Raw genomic sequence first — 16,544 nt, 5'->3', positions numbered from 1 at the left:
ATCTTTATTTTGAATTAATCAGGTAGAAGATAAATTCATTGTCTGTTGTGCTTCTCTAATTAATCATTTGACCCCTGCTATTTTAAACACTACAAGTCATTAATCATTGCCTTTGTTGTTTGGTCATCGTAACAATTTTCTTCCCAAATATTTTTAGATTTTTACTTATTTATTTTTTGGCAAAGTACAAAACAAAAATTCAGTTGAATTTTTCAACCAGGAAAAATCTTAAGCATTTTAAGAGAGTAGTCACTGAATTATCAGGAAGCAAGGACTAAAAGAAAGCAGCCCTGTTAACTACTTAATACCACAGTGTTCTTGTCAGGCTATGTTCAACCCCATTCATGGTCTCTTAAAACGTTGTGTTTGATTTTTCCCAGTGATCGTCTTTGGGAGTTCTTTAACAAATTCCACCTAATTAACAGAAAAACATATTATGAGACACTTGATTCCATTTTTACTCTCCCAACTGTCAGTATAATAGGGGAGAGCTTTCATGAAACTCTCTGGCATTGAGTGTCAGCGTCTGGGTGTTGTCTTAACTGAAGCTAATTGGATGCCTTGGTCACCAGAAACTGTTCCATTTATATATAAAGATGACAGTGGAGCGCCATCATACTGGTTTTTAGTGCAAATTCACCTGTATGCTTTGACAGAAGAATAATCCCTTTATTCTATTGCTTTCCTCCAGTTCAAACCAGACCTGGGTCTCTATTGCCCCAGGGAAATGGAGGCCACAACTAAATGCAAAGAGAAACATCAAGTTAATTCTTGGCTTTTGACCTTTTAAGAGCTGGGTCCTGGAGGTTTAGAGATAATTTTGAGTTTATACAATTTTCCCCTTATTCCCTGACTTGACAGTAAACTACTCTTTTTGTTCTCCCTCAGGATATGACTACTGTATTTTAAAATGTCCTCAAACATTTCCGAAAAGCAACTAGTCACTAATTTAGTGATTTGAATGGAGAAAATGTAACTAGTTCTTAGGTTGAAATTAACTACATTTTAGCTGAAATGATGCCAGTCGAAATGGAATTCTCATGTAGAGGATCAGTCAATATCAACTAATAGGATTCTAAGACTAGAAGGAAATTGCAGTGCCATCTGTGTGTCTTTATACAGAATTATGCTTAAATCCCTCCTTTGAAGAAGAAGGTTTCAGGAAAGATTCCACAGTTTCTTTGGATAATATCTTCATCCTGAGCCTTAAATTTGGTCACTTGATACTTAAAGGCACCGTGCTTTGAATTTATGAGTGTGTAATGGCCCAAGAGTACTATGATAGATAAGTCAGGTGCTGTCTTTAAAAACAATTTGCTGTCTTAAAAAAATAATGTTTTTTCCTCATATGGAATGGGACTGATTAGTCTGATAAAGATCCTTAGTAGTTACTTTGTATTGCAGAGTTGACTAAAGATTCTAGTTCTTCAGACATTTGTAGTGTCCTAATATAAAATATTTTAAAGCAAAATTCTTAGGGCTAAAGTTGAAACAGGTGTCTTCTACTTATATAATGAGTTACTATAAAGTCAAAAGCTAGTAAAATCTATATACTTACTAGTTTAGATCCTTATTTGGTAACACACACTTAACTTTTGTGCACAATACTTGCCTTTCTTGGATATTTGTAAGGTGCAGTTGATTTTTTTACATGATCCTGAAGTTCAAGAGTTAATTTCTCTGGGTTGGATGATTTAAAGGGTGCAGATAAGACAACAAAAGCTTTCACTACCTGCAGGAAAAAAAATCAATTTATATTGATACATTTGTTTTTCAGACACATCAGGAATTTGGACCAATGCTGAACACTAACTGGTTCTTTATTGAACCAGTTAGATATTACCCACCTGGACATCATAGGGTAGTACTCCTTTCCCCACTGAACCTGGTTTAATTTTTTGCCCTTTCTGATTGGCACAAATTATTCCCTATTAAGAGGACATGTTTTATATAACTATGTAAAATTTCATTTTCTGTAGCTATATCATGACAATGAAATCCAAGACCCAGCTTTGACTGATTTTCCCAGTATTCAGTCTCATCTTCTGAAATATATTATCTGAGACTAGTGGTTCTCAAACTCGAGTGTGCATCAGAGTCACCTGGAACATTGTTAAAACAGATTGCTGGGCCCCATCCCAGTTTCTCATTTGTAGGTCAGGGAGGGGGCAGGGGTATTAGAGTTTGTATTTCTGCCAAATTCCTGCGTGCTACTGATACTGCTGGTTTGAGGACCACACTTTGAAAATCACTCCTTTTGACTAAGAGTGCCATTAAGTGCACCTTGTAACTCCCCACTGGGGCTCTCTGGGGTCCTTCCCAGTGCATTGGAAAGATGAGCTACTCAATTCTGCACCTCTTCAACCCCTAACACCTCTGAGACTTATCCTGTGTGAGGAGGAGGCAGGAAGACCAAGTAATAATCATAATTCCCCTTCAGTCAAACCTAATTGGGCAATTTAGAAGTTTTGGGAAACACCATCACAATGTAGAGCATGGTGGGAGCACTTCAGGGGCTCAGTTGGCAGTCCTGGGGTTGAAAGGGTAAACTTAAGCTTTGTCCATTAAACATACCACCTGTCTGTCCGTAGCCCTTGTATAGCATTAGTCCAGTTTGCACTTTCCACGTTCCAGCACCTCTGGATTGAGTGGCTCCCCTCCCATCAGGCAATGCCGCAGCTTCTTGAATTTATATCTGAAGAGAGAGTTGCATGGGGTCTTTGGGGAGAGAAATATGAGTGGCTTTCATTGCCAGATAACTAGGACATTAGCAACAAGCAAAGAGCTAGGAGAGGCAAGTCTTAGGAAAGTTTATTCAGTGAATATTTGTTGAGCACCTACTCTCTTGCCAGACATTGTTCTAGGCACGTGGGGCATGTTATGATTAAAACAAAGATTCCTGGTACAGTTTACATTTTAGCAGGTTATTCAAGAGAGGAAAAGGTTGGAGAAAATGCTAATAAGGATATTAAGCACTTATTATGAGCCAAGAAATATGGCAGCTAATATTAATTGAACATTTTTTATGTTACAAGGGCTTTTGGAGCACTCTCATAATCTTCACAAACCCTATTTTATAAATGAAGACATTGAGGCTGAAAAAAGTTAAAGAATTCTCCCAAGGCCTCCCAAATAATAAAGAACAGTGTTGAATAATCTGTACTCTGCACTTACCACTTGTCAAGTATCTCACTCACCAAGCATGCTGCTGACGTTGAATTCTTTCCAGAACCTTGTGAGGTAGCTCTTAACTATCTCTTATGGATGGAGGTAAGGCAGGCTTAGCAAGGTCCTCTTGAGTGATTGAGGTCCACTATTAGAAAGTAGCAGAGCCCTGCCTGTTTGACTTTGGAGCTTGAGCTTTTAACCAGTGTCTTACTACTCAGCTGCCCTACAGGACTCAGGTGAGAAAGCTTGGAACAGCCCGACCGATACAGTGAGCCCCAAAATGGGTAGTAGGGTTTGGTAGGACATGAATTGTGTCTATTCAAAATAGAATAGCCCTTGAATTAATCTTGAAATGTGAGCAAGATGTTCACATTCTGAGGGCCACAAGGAGTTGATCAGGAAAAGAGAAGATTCATATCTGCTTTATTCTGTTTCTCATAGCATTCTCCCTCCTAGATGTCTACACCTTGGGGAAACAAAGGATGTCCTTTTCCCATTTGTTTTGTTTTGGCTTTGAAGCATCCACGTTTAGGGGAGAAAGGGGTGACTCTGATGACTTAAATTGTTTCTCTCTTCCTTTATCTTCTTATGTATTGAATTCATATTAGTTAAATAAATATACTTTGTAACTTCATCTAATGTTCAGGTGATTTGGCTAAGTTGAACATAAGCTTCAAGTCATAAGACTTTATTAACTTCAAGACAGTATAAATGTAGTTGTGGGGTTTTTTTAGGGTGGGGGTGATGGGAGTGCTGGGATTGTAGAGCTCTGGTTGTCTCTGGAAAAATGTTCAGTTGCCCTTAAAGGCCTTCCCAGTGATTCTTAAACTGGGGATGCGGCGGGTGGGTTGCCCCCCAGGAGACTCTAGGCAATGTCTGGAGACAGTTTTGGTCATCATCACTGGTGGAGAGGGAGGTGCTACTGGTATATAGTAGGTAGAGGCCAGGTAGAATGATGCTCAACATGCTACAAAGCACAGGACAGCACTCCATGACACAGAATTATTTGGTTCAAAATGTCAGTAGTGGCGAGACAGAAACTCTGGGCTATCCTGTGCTGAAAAGGGGAGATCCGTGATGCTGGATTATAACTTCTGTTTGTGGTTCAAATGGAGATTTCTGCCCAAATACCTATTAAGGTCTTTTTGCACAAGCATCCAGTACACAGTGGGAGCGCTGCACAGGGTCATGATGGGATAAGTGGTATGATGGAGAAAGACACAGATGTCAGCAGTGGTTAATTAAAGGTCATGAATGGAGGTGATGTCTACAACCTCTTATTCTCTTCCATTAACATGTGCTCATCTCATGGTCACTCGGTAAGAAAGAAAATAGAGTAATATGATAGTTTTAGGCCTTTCTGGGTGGGTAAATTTACTTGGCAAAAAGGAGAAGGAGCCAGACATGCTGCTGTGGGGATTGGATCAAGGTCAGTTCCTAAGTTCTTGCTTGATCAGTTGGTTAGATGGTATCATTTACTGAGCTAAGACATTAAGAGTTCTATTTTGTAGATGTTTCACTGGAGATATCTAAGTAGATGTGCCAACTAGGCAATCGGGTACACATGTTGGTAGTTCAGGGGAGAATTTAAAAAAACAGTTTTCCTGCCTACCTTCCACAGAGGGTGTACCCAATTCCGAGGCTGCTCTGAAAGTGCTGGGCCATCTTGGGAGAGCCTGTGGTCCCACTGGTGAAATAAATGGCCATTGGTTCTTGACTTCCTGTCTCCACACAGCTGTGCTCTGCAGAGGCGGTTCTGCAAAATATGGGCCCCAAGATGGTGGCTGAACATGGCAGACCAGTCTAGCTCTGATATTTCTTCCATGGTATTTTTGGAGTTATGACACTCCAAAGTTGTTGGCTTTAAGTGGGGATTCCCTTTATCTTGAAAAATACTCCCCAAATGTGTAAATTTCAATGTGAAATTCATGTGAGTTCAAAGTCCTCTGTCTTCTGTGAATTTTGTGGCATCTTTAAGGTTTCTTGGGGACTCAGCCGAATGTTGCAGGGTTGTTTAGGACAGGGGTCTTAGAAGTGGGGGAACTTGCTGCCCAGGCGATGTGCAAGACAACTGGGATGGGGAAGAAAATAGGAGAACTTCAAATTATATGTATTTTAGAATTCATTCTTTAAAATGTTTATTTTTGATATTTGTGTGATGCACAAAAGTACATGTATATAATTTATAAAGAAATAAACATGTATTAGAGTGTGGTAAAAAATATTTTACTGAGGGATGTGCATATTCAATCTGAATGATACTACCTTAGGGAATTACTACACTGCTGAATGACTTTATTAACTTGAGAATAATCATAATAGTAATTATAATTACTGTAATTCTTACAGAGTGATTACTCTGTGCCAGGTATTATGCTAAAAGCGTCACATGCTTCATCACATTTGATTCTTCTACAACTCAGTTGTGTAGATACTATGCTATCCCTATTTTACAGCTAAGATACAGAATTTTAGAGATGTTACTTGACTTATCCAAAGGTACTCAATTTATGAAAGACACAAACAGCATTCTGTGGCATGGCCTTGGGAGAGAATTTTGGGATTGACCAATAGGATTTGGTTTACATTAGCTAGTAGGATAAAATTTTATTCCAACAAAGGAAACTGCCTTTATTCAACAGAGTTTATATGGCTTCTTTTTATAAGCTTCTCTGGAAGAATTTTTTTTTAAACATAAGCTACTTAACAGCTCTTTGAAGGATAATACTATTAATTAACATTTTACTCCCTTTTTTTACAGTTTAGGAAGCACTTTCTCACATATTAGCTTATTTTATCCTCAAAACAACACTTGAGATATGTGCAGTATAATTATCTCCATTCTACATATGAGGAAACCTGAGGGTAAGTGATCTGTTTGTTCATTCATTCCTCAGTAAGTATTTCTTAAGCACCAACTAAATGGTAGGAACTGGGGATAGAGTGATCAATCAAACAGACAAACAGTGCCTTTGCCTTCTGGGAAGTTACAATTTAGGACAGGGGTTGGCAAATTTTTTTCTGTAAAGATCTGGATAGTAAATATCTTAGGCTTTGAGGGTCATAGAGTCTGCTGTAGCTACTCAGCTCTGCTCTTGTAAGATGAGAGCAGCCATAGACAATGTGTACTCAAATGGGTGTGGCTGTGTTCCAATAAAACTTTATTTATAAAAGTGAGTACCGAGCCAGAATTGGCTCATGGGCCCTAATTTGTCAACACCTACTGTAGAGGAGAAAAATAAACAGTAAATAAAGGAACAAATGAATGGATATGATATTTGGATAGTGATGAGTACCATGAAGAAAACACCAGGATGTGATAGAGTGGCTTGGAACTCTACTCTAGACAGGTTGGTCATGGACAGCCTCACTGATGATAAAACATTAGAGCTGAAATCTGACAGGAAGGTGTCAACTGTGAAAAGGACTAAGGAAGGGCATTCCAGATGGAAGAAACAGCAGGTGCAAAGGCCCTGAGATGGGCCATGTTCGAAGAATAAAATGGTGGCCAGAGGGTGTCAAGGCGGTGAGAGTGTTGGGAGTTAAGCAAGAGCCAAGCCAGGCAGGATACTCATCTCAGGCCCTGGTAGGAAGCAGAGAAATGGAAGCAGAGCTACATCCCTTCCTTCTGTCCTTAAACACTTTTAAAAAAAAAAAAAATTATTTATTTATTTTTGGCTGTGTTGGGTCTTTGTTGCTGCTTTCTCTAGTTGCAGCGAGCAGGGGCTACCCTTCGTTGCAGTGCACGGGCTTCTCACTGCAGTGGCTTCTCTTGTTGCGGAGCATGGGCTCTAGGCACGTGGGCTCAGTAGTTGTGGCTCGTGGGCTCTAGAGCGCAGGCTCAGGAGTTGTGGTGCACGGACTTAGTTGCTCTGCGGCATGTGGGATCTTCCCAGAACAGGGCTCGAACCCGTGTCCCCTGCATTGGGAGGCGGATTCTTAACCACTGCACCACCAGGGAAGTCCCTTAAACACCTTTTGTTAGGTGATTCTTTCCTGGGAAGAAGCCTAGATCACCCCACAGTATGCTGAGTCCTTGGAATCAAGGAGACTCTGAGGTGTAGTTGTGACTGGTGTTATTGCTGGCACTACAGATGAGGCAGGGAAAATACTCACTGAAATAACTCTTGGTAGCTGAGCCACCGATTCTGGCTGTGTGGAGATAACAGGAATTTGGTCTTCAAGCCGGGACACTCTGAAACAATAGACTCCACTGCTGGGATCACCTCCTCACTGACTACAGTGCACTTGACTTTGGATGCTTGCAGCCAATGGAGGATGTCTTTTGCTGTCAGCTGGGTTGTTCCTGGCACGAAGACAAGCCCTGGGAAAGAGGGAGGGCCCTGAGTAGACTGTGGACTGTGGAAACTTGGACTTTGTGCCTGGGTGGCAAGGAGCTACGAAATCTAACCTTCAACTACTCTTGCCTTGGTCCCCAGGGACATCCCACAGGACCCTGATCCCTGGGAGATCCTTAGAGCACCGGCTTCAGAGTCTGACAGTCCCTGGATCTGATCCTGTCCTTGCAACTTACTAGCTTTGTGACCTTGAGCATGTTACTTGATCTCTCTGTGTGTTCCTTTCCTTCTCTGTAAAATGGGAAGAATAATAGTGTCTGGTATAAAGTAGGCATTATAATGGTGGGCTATTATTATGTATCATTTTTGTGGAACATTTGAGTTATTATTATGTAACACTTAAATAGCACTTTACAGGTTATAACACATTTTCATGAACATCATCTCATTCAGTCCTCTGAACCAGTGGTCTCCAAAGTGAGTTTGGCAAGATAATCCACTGGGGATGAGAGAAGAAATGAGAATTTAAAAAAAATTTATTTGAGATATTAGAATTCTGTTTATGACTTTATCTCATTTTCGTATGTATTTTATAATATACATACTATATTAGCAGAGTAGAACAACTTAAATAACTATATCCAGATGGGAGTATATGTGTCCCAAATATTTTTATTGATAGACTGTGTAACCATAAAAGCTTGGAGACCACTGTTCTAAGCAACCGTGTAGGTCCATGTAGTTGTTGCCATTTGATGGAATATGAGATTGGGTCATAGCTGGCAAGTGGCAGAGTCAGCCCTCAAACCTGGGTCTTCCCAGTGGTCTGGCATCATCAAAGTTCGCCTACATTACTTCGGCAATGCTTAATTTATCCCAGCTTCTCACTTCATTCTAAACACTGGCCTGGGCTTCCCTGGTGGCGCAGTGGTTGAGAGTCTGCCTGCTAATGCGGGGGACATGGGTTCGAGCCCTGGTCTGGGAGGATCCCACATGCCGCGGAGCAACTGGGCCCGTGAGCCACAACTCCTGAGCCTGCGCGTCTGGAGCCTGTGCTCCGCAACAAAAGAGGCCGCGACAATGAGAGGCCCACGCACCGCGATGAAGAGTGGCCCCCGCTTGCCGCAACTAGAGAAAGCCCTCGCACAGAAACGAAGACCCAACACAGCCAAAAATAAATAAATTAATTAATTAAAAAAAGAAAAAAAAAGATAATTATAAACACTGGCCTGAGATGGGCCTGATTCTAATGTACTAGTTCCTTATGAGAAGAACATATATGGCAGAATTAGATGAAAAACAGAGGGAAGACGGTTTGCACTTTCTAAAGCAAATCAATGGGAAGAAAGTGGAATGTATGTAAAGCATTACAAACCGCCACTACCATTTATTGAGTACTTGATAAGTGCCTGCTATCTCACTTAAAATTAATCCCAGTGTATAGATGGCAACCAGCCCAAGGGTTGCAAAGTGAGTAAGTGGCAGAACCAAGATTCAAAGATATGCTTCCCAGACTCCAAAGACCTGTGTCATATACCAGACTCCTTATTTCTTGGTGAGTTTCCTGAAGTCAGCTAAATAGGGAGATGTGGAATTGAGTTCCTAGGAAGGAAACTTTAATTACTGCATATATTTTAAAAGCTCTTACATGTCATCCCCTCTTGAGAAAATGAATAAATATGTGATGATAAGGAAGTTAATCAAGAAAACATCTCTTATCATTCACTCAATATAAAAATATAAGATTATTTATTTTGCAAACCGCTTGTTCTTAGTGGCTCAGAAATTATTAGTACTCTTGGTGGATTTGTGATGTGAATGTATTCAATGGATAGGTTGGGGGTCAAGAGGAAGTTCTCTTCTAGTGAATTTTAGACTGTATACACTTCACAGCAAAAGCAAAATATTTTGCCATGTGGTGTATAGTACTAGCATCTCAATATTCACTCAGAAGATTTAATTATTCTGAGCTTGAGAACATAATCCTCAGCTGCTTGTTTAAGATTTAATTAACTGTATATTTTTGACCATTCAGCTTGTGGGTTTGTTTTTAATCTCAGCATTTCACAAATTGCATACATTATGTTAAGTAATATTAGTACATTTTTTCTCACAAATAAACCACCTTTAATCTCCTTCCAACCCACAGTTTCACATCTGCAAGTTCCTTTTTATAGTGAATGCAAAAAGAATTTTATATATTGCTGTTTTTAATATTGGCAATAAGAGCATTTTTCAACACCATTATGAAATCCTTATTATTATCTTTTTAATGACATCCCATGAAATTGAGGCATCATAATTTCAACTAGCAATAAACACACCTCCACTAAACTTTATTCTCAGCTAGGTTTATAAGTTATTTAATTGTTCCTATATAGTTGTTTCCATTTTTTCTATTATAAATGATATTGCAACAAACGTTTTTGTGTTCTGTATAGTAGTATATCCTTTGGTATTCTTACTTATTTTTAACTGACTTATAAACATTTATGTTGTGTTCTAGAGCAGGGACTGGAAAACCTTTTCAGTAAAGGGCAAGATAGTAAACATTTTAGGCTTTGTGGGCCATACCATCTCTGTCTCAATTAGCAATTCTGCTGTCGTAGAGCAAAAAGAACTATAGACAATATGTAAAAGAAGTGAGCGTGGTTGTATTCCATTAAAACTTTATTTACAAAAATAGATGGCCAACCCATAGGCCATGGTTTTTGCTGACTTCTGTAATAGAGGGGAAAAGAATCCTATAGAAATTTTATTTGGGGTATGTTATAAATTACTACTGTGGGAGAAAATGTGTCATTGAATACATTAATCTTTCTATCTGGAAAGAGGCAGAGGTTTTCCAGCTGGAACCTACAGCCATAGTCTTACAAATCCTTGTGTTATAAAATCCTTTTTCTTCCTTTTGTACTTCCATGTCAGGGAGAATCCAAATATATTCAGAGAAGTTAGTTCTAGAGCATCTGGATGAACACATCATAACCAGCACTGCAAAGAGGCATTGGTACCCACATTTGCTTTGATAGAGTTTTGTGTTTAAGTCCCAGTTGCATAGCTTTCTAGATCTGTGACTCTGGGCAAGCTTCTTAACCTTTCTGAACATCAGTTTCCTCTCTTACAAAATGGGCATCACAGTAATACTTACCTCTTAAGGTAGTTTTATTATTATTGCATCATGATTGCTCCTAATTTCAACTCTTATTTTTCTGTTCTTTGTAAACTTAACTTCAATCAAAACTAACAATTTAGAAAAACCTCTTCTTTCAGTCTCTCTCTGTTTCTGCATGATTTAGAAATGTTAAATATTGGCACTGACCTGTTCTCATACAAGCCATGTTTATGAGCCACCACTCTGGGATTTGGGGAAGAATCACGGCCACTCTGTCTCCTCTCTCTAGGCTGCAGGGCTTGATGAGCACATTGGCAGCCTTTCGGGACAAGGAGCCCAGTTCTCCAAAGCTCCATTTCACCTCATCCCTTTTGCCATTCACTCACCACAGGGCTGGGTTGGCTGGTCTGTCTCCTGTCTCGGCATGCATGGGCACATGGGAAAGAGAGAAGAAGGCTTATACGAGTGGTCATCAAATAGATGGGACACCCTCAGTGACTTCCCCTCAGCCCCTGTGCTGGTGGAGTCCAGTAACAGAACCCCAGTTTGTCTTTGGGGGAACAACTGCTCTCAAATACAGCCTTGTTGAGATAACCCATCAGGGTACCCATCCTTCCCTGACCTGGGCCTGTGACCCAAGTTGGGCCAATCATACCTTCTCTCCCTGATTTTGAGTTTTCTGAGAACAAAAAGATAGAAAATGGTTAGAGCAGTCTATTGGCTATTGGTGCTTATGCATCTGTCCTGGTTCCTGTCCTAGTTAAAACTCCAGCTTCCAACCCAGTTTTGCAAGCTCTTCCACATCCCTCTGATAAATTTCTTTTTTTCTTTTTAACATCTTCATTGGAGTATAATTGCTTTACTATGTTGTGTTAGTTTCTGCTGTATAACGAAGTGAATCAGCTATATGTATACATATATCCCCATATCTCCTCCCTCTTGCGTCTCCCTCCCACCCCCTCCGATAACTTTCTTTCTTGCTTAAGTTAGATTCTGTTCCAACCAAAAGCCCTAATGAACGGACTAAGACTGATTAGGAACTTATTTTTTTTTACCCAAAAGGCCAAGCTCTGGGTTTCATAGCTAACAGAGAATAAGATGGTGGCCCTTTGCGGGAGGAGCATCAACTTGATTGCTTTCTGGAAGAAACTTCTTATACATGATTCTAGAAAGTGAGTCATCTGTACTGCAAAACCTCTTTGCTTTATGTATTACCTGGGGGAAAATATCACTCCTCCTTTCTTCCCCTATCTGGAATGCTCTTTTACTTTCCCTGGTTGGAAAATACTTCAAAACCCAATTTCCATTTCACTTCCTTGGTGAAGCCTTTCTTAGCTCCCACTTCTCCTCTCTGACTTCTCTGTGTTCCTGCAGCTTTGTGCTCATGTTCCAGGGGACTCCATTATACTGTGCAGTATCACAGATGCGTCCCTATCCTATGGATGAAAGCGCTGTAAGATCAGGAGCTGGTTCACTTACCTTTGGAACTGGTGACCTGGGATAAGTAGCTTAACTTCTATGAGGTTAAGTTCCTTATCTGCAACCCCCCAGGGTGGTGGTGGGGATTTGAGGAAATAATATAGGTCAGTATTTCTCAATCGTTAGTCATTTGAGAATCACTGTTTTGCTAGATCTGTCTTTGTATTCTTCTTTGTATTCTTCTTCACATTGACTCACTTTTACTTGTGTACTTTTACTTAAGAAGGAAAATGTGTTTACCACCATATGGGAAAATCAGTACCACTTGCTAAAAGTGGGTTACTGAAAAATAAATATGTATACTGAAAATAAAATATGTCCTTAAATTTTATCTAGAGATTTTCAACTTCTACCCATTCTTTGTTCAAAAGTGAGTTTACCAAGTGTAAGAGTGCTGTTAAAGACAATGGATTTGAAGGAAGACTTTCCCCTCTATTTAATAGGAAGGATTGATTCCACATATTCAGTACCTTGTATGTCTAGCGTATCTTCTGAAGCACAGGTCCTTGCAGTGCATTCTGGTAAGCACGGGTAGGTAAAATGTTCAGCTTAGTACCTGGCAGGAGGTGGGGGGTGGTGGTAAGCAGGGACCTTGACCTGAGGCTACACTAAATGCGTCATAAGGCTTATTGCTTTATTCTTCTCAACCTCTGTTTCTTTCCCCATCACTGCAATAATAACTATTCGTAAAACCAAAGCTCAAATTACTGCTTTTTGTGACTAACCCCAACAAATGAATTGGAGAGCAGAGAGTGACTGTGTGGGACTTGGAGAAAATGAAGGGAAAGAGGCATAACTCTGTGAGTAATCATGTTGAGGGGGGGCTGAGGAAAAAGGCAGCCATACATAGTTGAGGAGCAAAGTTCTTCCCTGGGGAGAGAGGAGGGCAATTGGAAAACAAACAAAGGAAACCAGAGGGATGAAAGAATGGAATTAAAAGTGGACCACAGAACAAGAAAATGGAAGGTTGAGAGATAGGTGGACACTAAGCGTCTAAGGGAAGCCCATCATCTTATACCTTCTCTTTTTGGGACCACTGGTCCAGCACATCCCCAGCAAAGTTAAAGTTCTTAGGCAATGATCTCTCACAGCGATTTATGGTTTCAAAGTCAGCAAGAGTCAGAGGTGCCCAAAGCTGGTGACCTTTGTGAAAGCACCGGCCAGAAGGCAACTAGGAAGGGAAGGTAATAAGTCACCACAATTAGATTGCCACCATCCCTCTAATGGTTCTTTTGGAAGGACCAAGATTTCTTCCAGTGATGATAAACCCCAGGGACCTTGTTATGCAGGAGACCCCAGGGAGTATATGGACATGCAGCTTGGACCATTAGCTGGGACCTTAGGGAGCATACTCTGTCCGTGGTGAGTGAGGAACTACAGCAATTGTAACCCAGCATAGGTTTTGATGGAGAAGTTGCAAATCATATCAGAATAGAGAATCTACACTTAACCCCTTAGGTAAGCTGCTTGGATCAGAGGCTGAGGATGTTGAATTGCTCCTCAGGGTCTTGTAAGCACGTCAATCCAGATGCTAGGAGTCTGTTTCATCTTTGGAGATCTGTTTCATTTGGAAACTGTTCCCATAGTAATGACAGCTATTTTTTTTAAAATTTATTTATTTATTTATGGCTGTGTTGGGTCTTCGTTTCTGTGCGAGGGCTTTCTCCAGTTGCGGCGAGCGGGGGCCACTCTTCATCGCGGTGCGCGGGCCTCTCACTATCGCGGCCTCTCTTGTTGCGGAGCACAGGCTCCAGACGCGCAGGCTCAGTAATTGTGGCTCACGGGCCCAGTTGCTCCGAGGCATGTGGGATCTTCCCAGACCAGGGCTCGAACCCGTGTCCCCTGCATTGGCAGGCAGATTCTCAACCACTGCGCCACCAGGGAAGCCCAATGACAGCTATTTTTAACGTGCATACAATACTTCATAATTTCCTGGGATGCCATATGCTATTATTTTATGTAATCTTTACAAAACTCTTATAAAGTAGGCACTACTAGTACCATTATTTGACAAATGAGGAAACTGGAACTTTGAGAGGTTAAGTTGCTGCCTAGGGCCAAGGGTTATTTTACTGCTTGATTCTTTCTCCTTGTTATCATCATCAATTTTCAGCATATCGAGTTGGTGCTCAGCAACCTGCATTGGTGACTAGTGAATTCTTTTCACTAGTAAATTTTTAAAAGTTAGGATAAAAAAAAAATTTAAAAAACCCAAAACTTTTGAAAACTGTTAAAAAACAAAAAACAGCAGGGCAGGAACCTAAATTCTGAGACCAAAGGTAAAAGTCAGATTTGGTGGTTCTCAGTGACAATGGGGGAATTTCCCAGAGGGGTGAAATGGGAAGGTGCAGGGTGGTCAGAGGTGGTTTCTCTTGTTGGCTTTTGTGTCTCACTGATTTTTCATCTTCCACATCCTGCAGCACTTCTTTATCCTGGTCTTCACCATCACCCTTCATGTCTGAAGTCCATAGTGTCAGATTATCACATAACGATTCCATGATATGTGTAGAGTCCTTGTAGCTTTCTTCAATCAGCGTATCCAGTTCTGCAATTGCATCATCAAAAGCTGCTTTTGCCAACCTGCAGGCATGGTCAGGGGAATTAAGAATTTCATAGTAGAATACAGAAAAATTGAGAGCAAGACCTAAGTGAATGGGATGTGTTGGAAGTTCTGCCATTGCAATATCACTAGCAGCTTTGTAAGCCACTAGGCTGTTCTCTGCAGCCTCCTTCCTGAAATTCAGACAGATACCTGCGGTAGTCCTCTTTGATTTTATAATTAGAAAACCTTGTCCAGAATGTCCAGAATGTCACAACAGATTAACTTTAGCTCAGTCTCAACCATTTGCCAATATTCTCCCATCATTTTAGTTTGTCTTCTCCTCCCTTTTTTTTTTTTCTTTCTGTTCAATGCTGCTGATTATTCTACAGGAAGCTCTCCTAGCTCCAATCACATTTTTATATGCAACAGATAGGAGGTTTCTTTCTTCAGCTGTCAACTCCACATCCATCCCTGCTGCTTTCTTCATTGATTCCGCCATTTTGTTGTATCGCTCAGCCTGCTCGGCCAGCTTCCCTTGGTGCACCGGATCCTCCCAATCATCCACAGCGGCAGCGGCTCCCGCAGGGTCTACGGGCCTTGGACGGAAGGGGATAGCTTCTCCGACACTCTCCCACAATTTCTTTTATTTTGTTTGATTGTTTCTTTGGCTTTTCCTTGTTTTTTTCACGCCCCTCTTCACTAGAAGGGAGCTCTTTGGGTAGGGACATTTTGTCAGTTACCATTTACTTCTCAGAACCAAAATAAGGTCTGGAACATATTTGGTCAATGAGCGAATGCATGAATGAGTGAACACGGGGACGTGTATTCATTCTGTTACTCTCAGTGAAACATTTGTACCAGTGATTCCTAAACAATTGTGGGTCACAGTTTCCTTGAGAGCAGTGTGCACATGAACACACGCGACCGTGCTGCAGACAGCATCAAATGCTCTATTTTCCCTATGAAAAATTGCACCTCAACCCATTAGCCTTAAATTGCCCAGGCTTCTTAGGCCAGAAATATGCATGCCTTTAAATGCTTTTGGGAAAAGGTGCGTGTGAAGTCGACTCAGCCCAGAGAATACTTTTAACCCTGCAAAACAAAGGAAGCCTTTCCACTGCTCCTTGAGGGAGCCTACAGACTGGTTGAGACCCACAACCAAAACTATTTTAGAATAAGGTCCATACTGCTCTCTCTGGCACCAGCAACATGCACCAGGGTATTGGGTTGCTATCCTCATGCCCACTGCCAATCTGGGGATGGTAGGTGGTCAGTTTGAAACACCACAGCCTTCTCTTAGGTCAAAGCAGAAAATTCTTGCTTCACCAAGTCTTCCTCTGGTTGTGAAGTGATGGAAGTTATTATTTGAAGGTAATAAAATTGGTCACTTGTGGGACTGATGGAAGTTATTTCATCCATCTGCCATCTCTAAAACACTTTTCATGGAAAACATCAGCCAAGGAGTTAACAACAGGTATGTAGCTTCCTCTAGGTTTGCATTCTGACCCTGTCATGTGTATGTCACCAAATGGCAACTTTTAAAATAAGCTCTCACGATCAAGATGGTGATGCTAGAGAAATTGTCTGGTATAAACTGAATTTCACATATTTAAAAATGACCAGAAATGCTTTTTTAAAAATGAAGAAGATGAAAGCGAAATGGAAAACTCGTGTAAAGAATGTGAAAATTTGGTTTCACCGAAATATTTTCATGGTTAAACACAATCATCTGCCGTTTAGCGTGTGTAAGTAGTAGTCTGTATTTATGCGGCCAGTGCTTACAGCAGTACAAATTATGCAAATACATACATAAATTCTTCGTTTCATTCAACACTCAAAAAACCCGAAGATTTCTTTGTTTTCCAGCCCCTGTGGGTAAGACACGGCCCGATAGAGGAAAGTCTTGGCTGGAGCAGTGCCCCAGCTTAGTGACCACCTCGCTGAG

General features: G+C 40.8%; 1 pseudogene; it reads right to left on the bottom strand.

The window, feature by feature from the left end:
* Positions 1-332: 332 nt before the first annotated feature.
* Positions 333-16,328, bottom strand: LOC118881650 (annotated as a pseudogene).
* Positions 16,329-16,544: the final 216 nt, after the last annotated feature.

This window comes from Balaenoptera musculus, chromosome 15 (genome assembly GCF_009873245.2).
Source record: "Balaenoptera musculus isolate JJ_BM4_2016_0621 chromosome 15, mBalMus1.pri.v3, whole genome shotgun sequence".
Taxonomy (NCBI): Eukaryota; Metazoa; Chordata; class Mammalia; order Artiodactyla; family Balaenopteridae; genus Balaenoptera; species Balaenoptera musculus.
The sequence above is the reverse complement of the archived record's forward strand: the minus strand, read 5'-3'. Positions and strand labels throughout refer to the sequence as shown.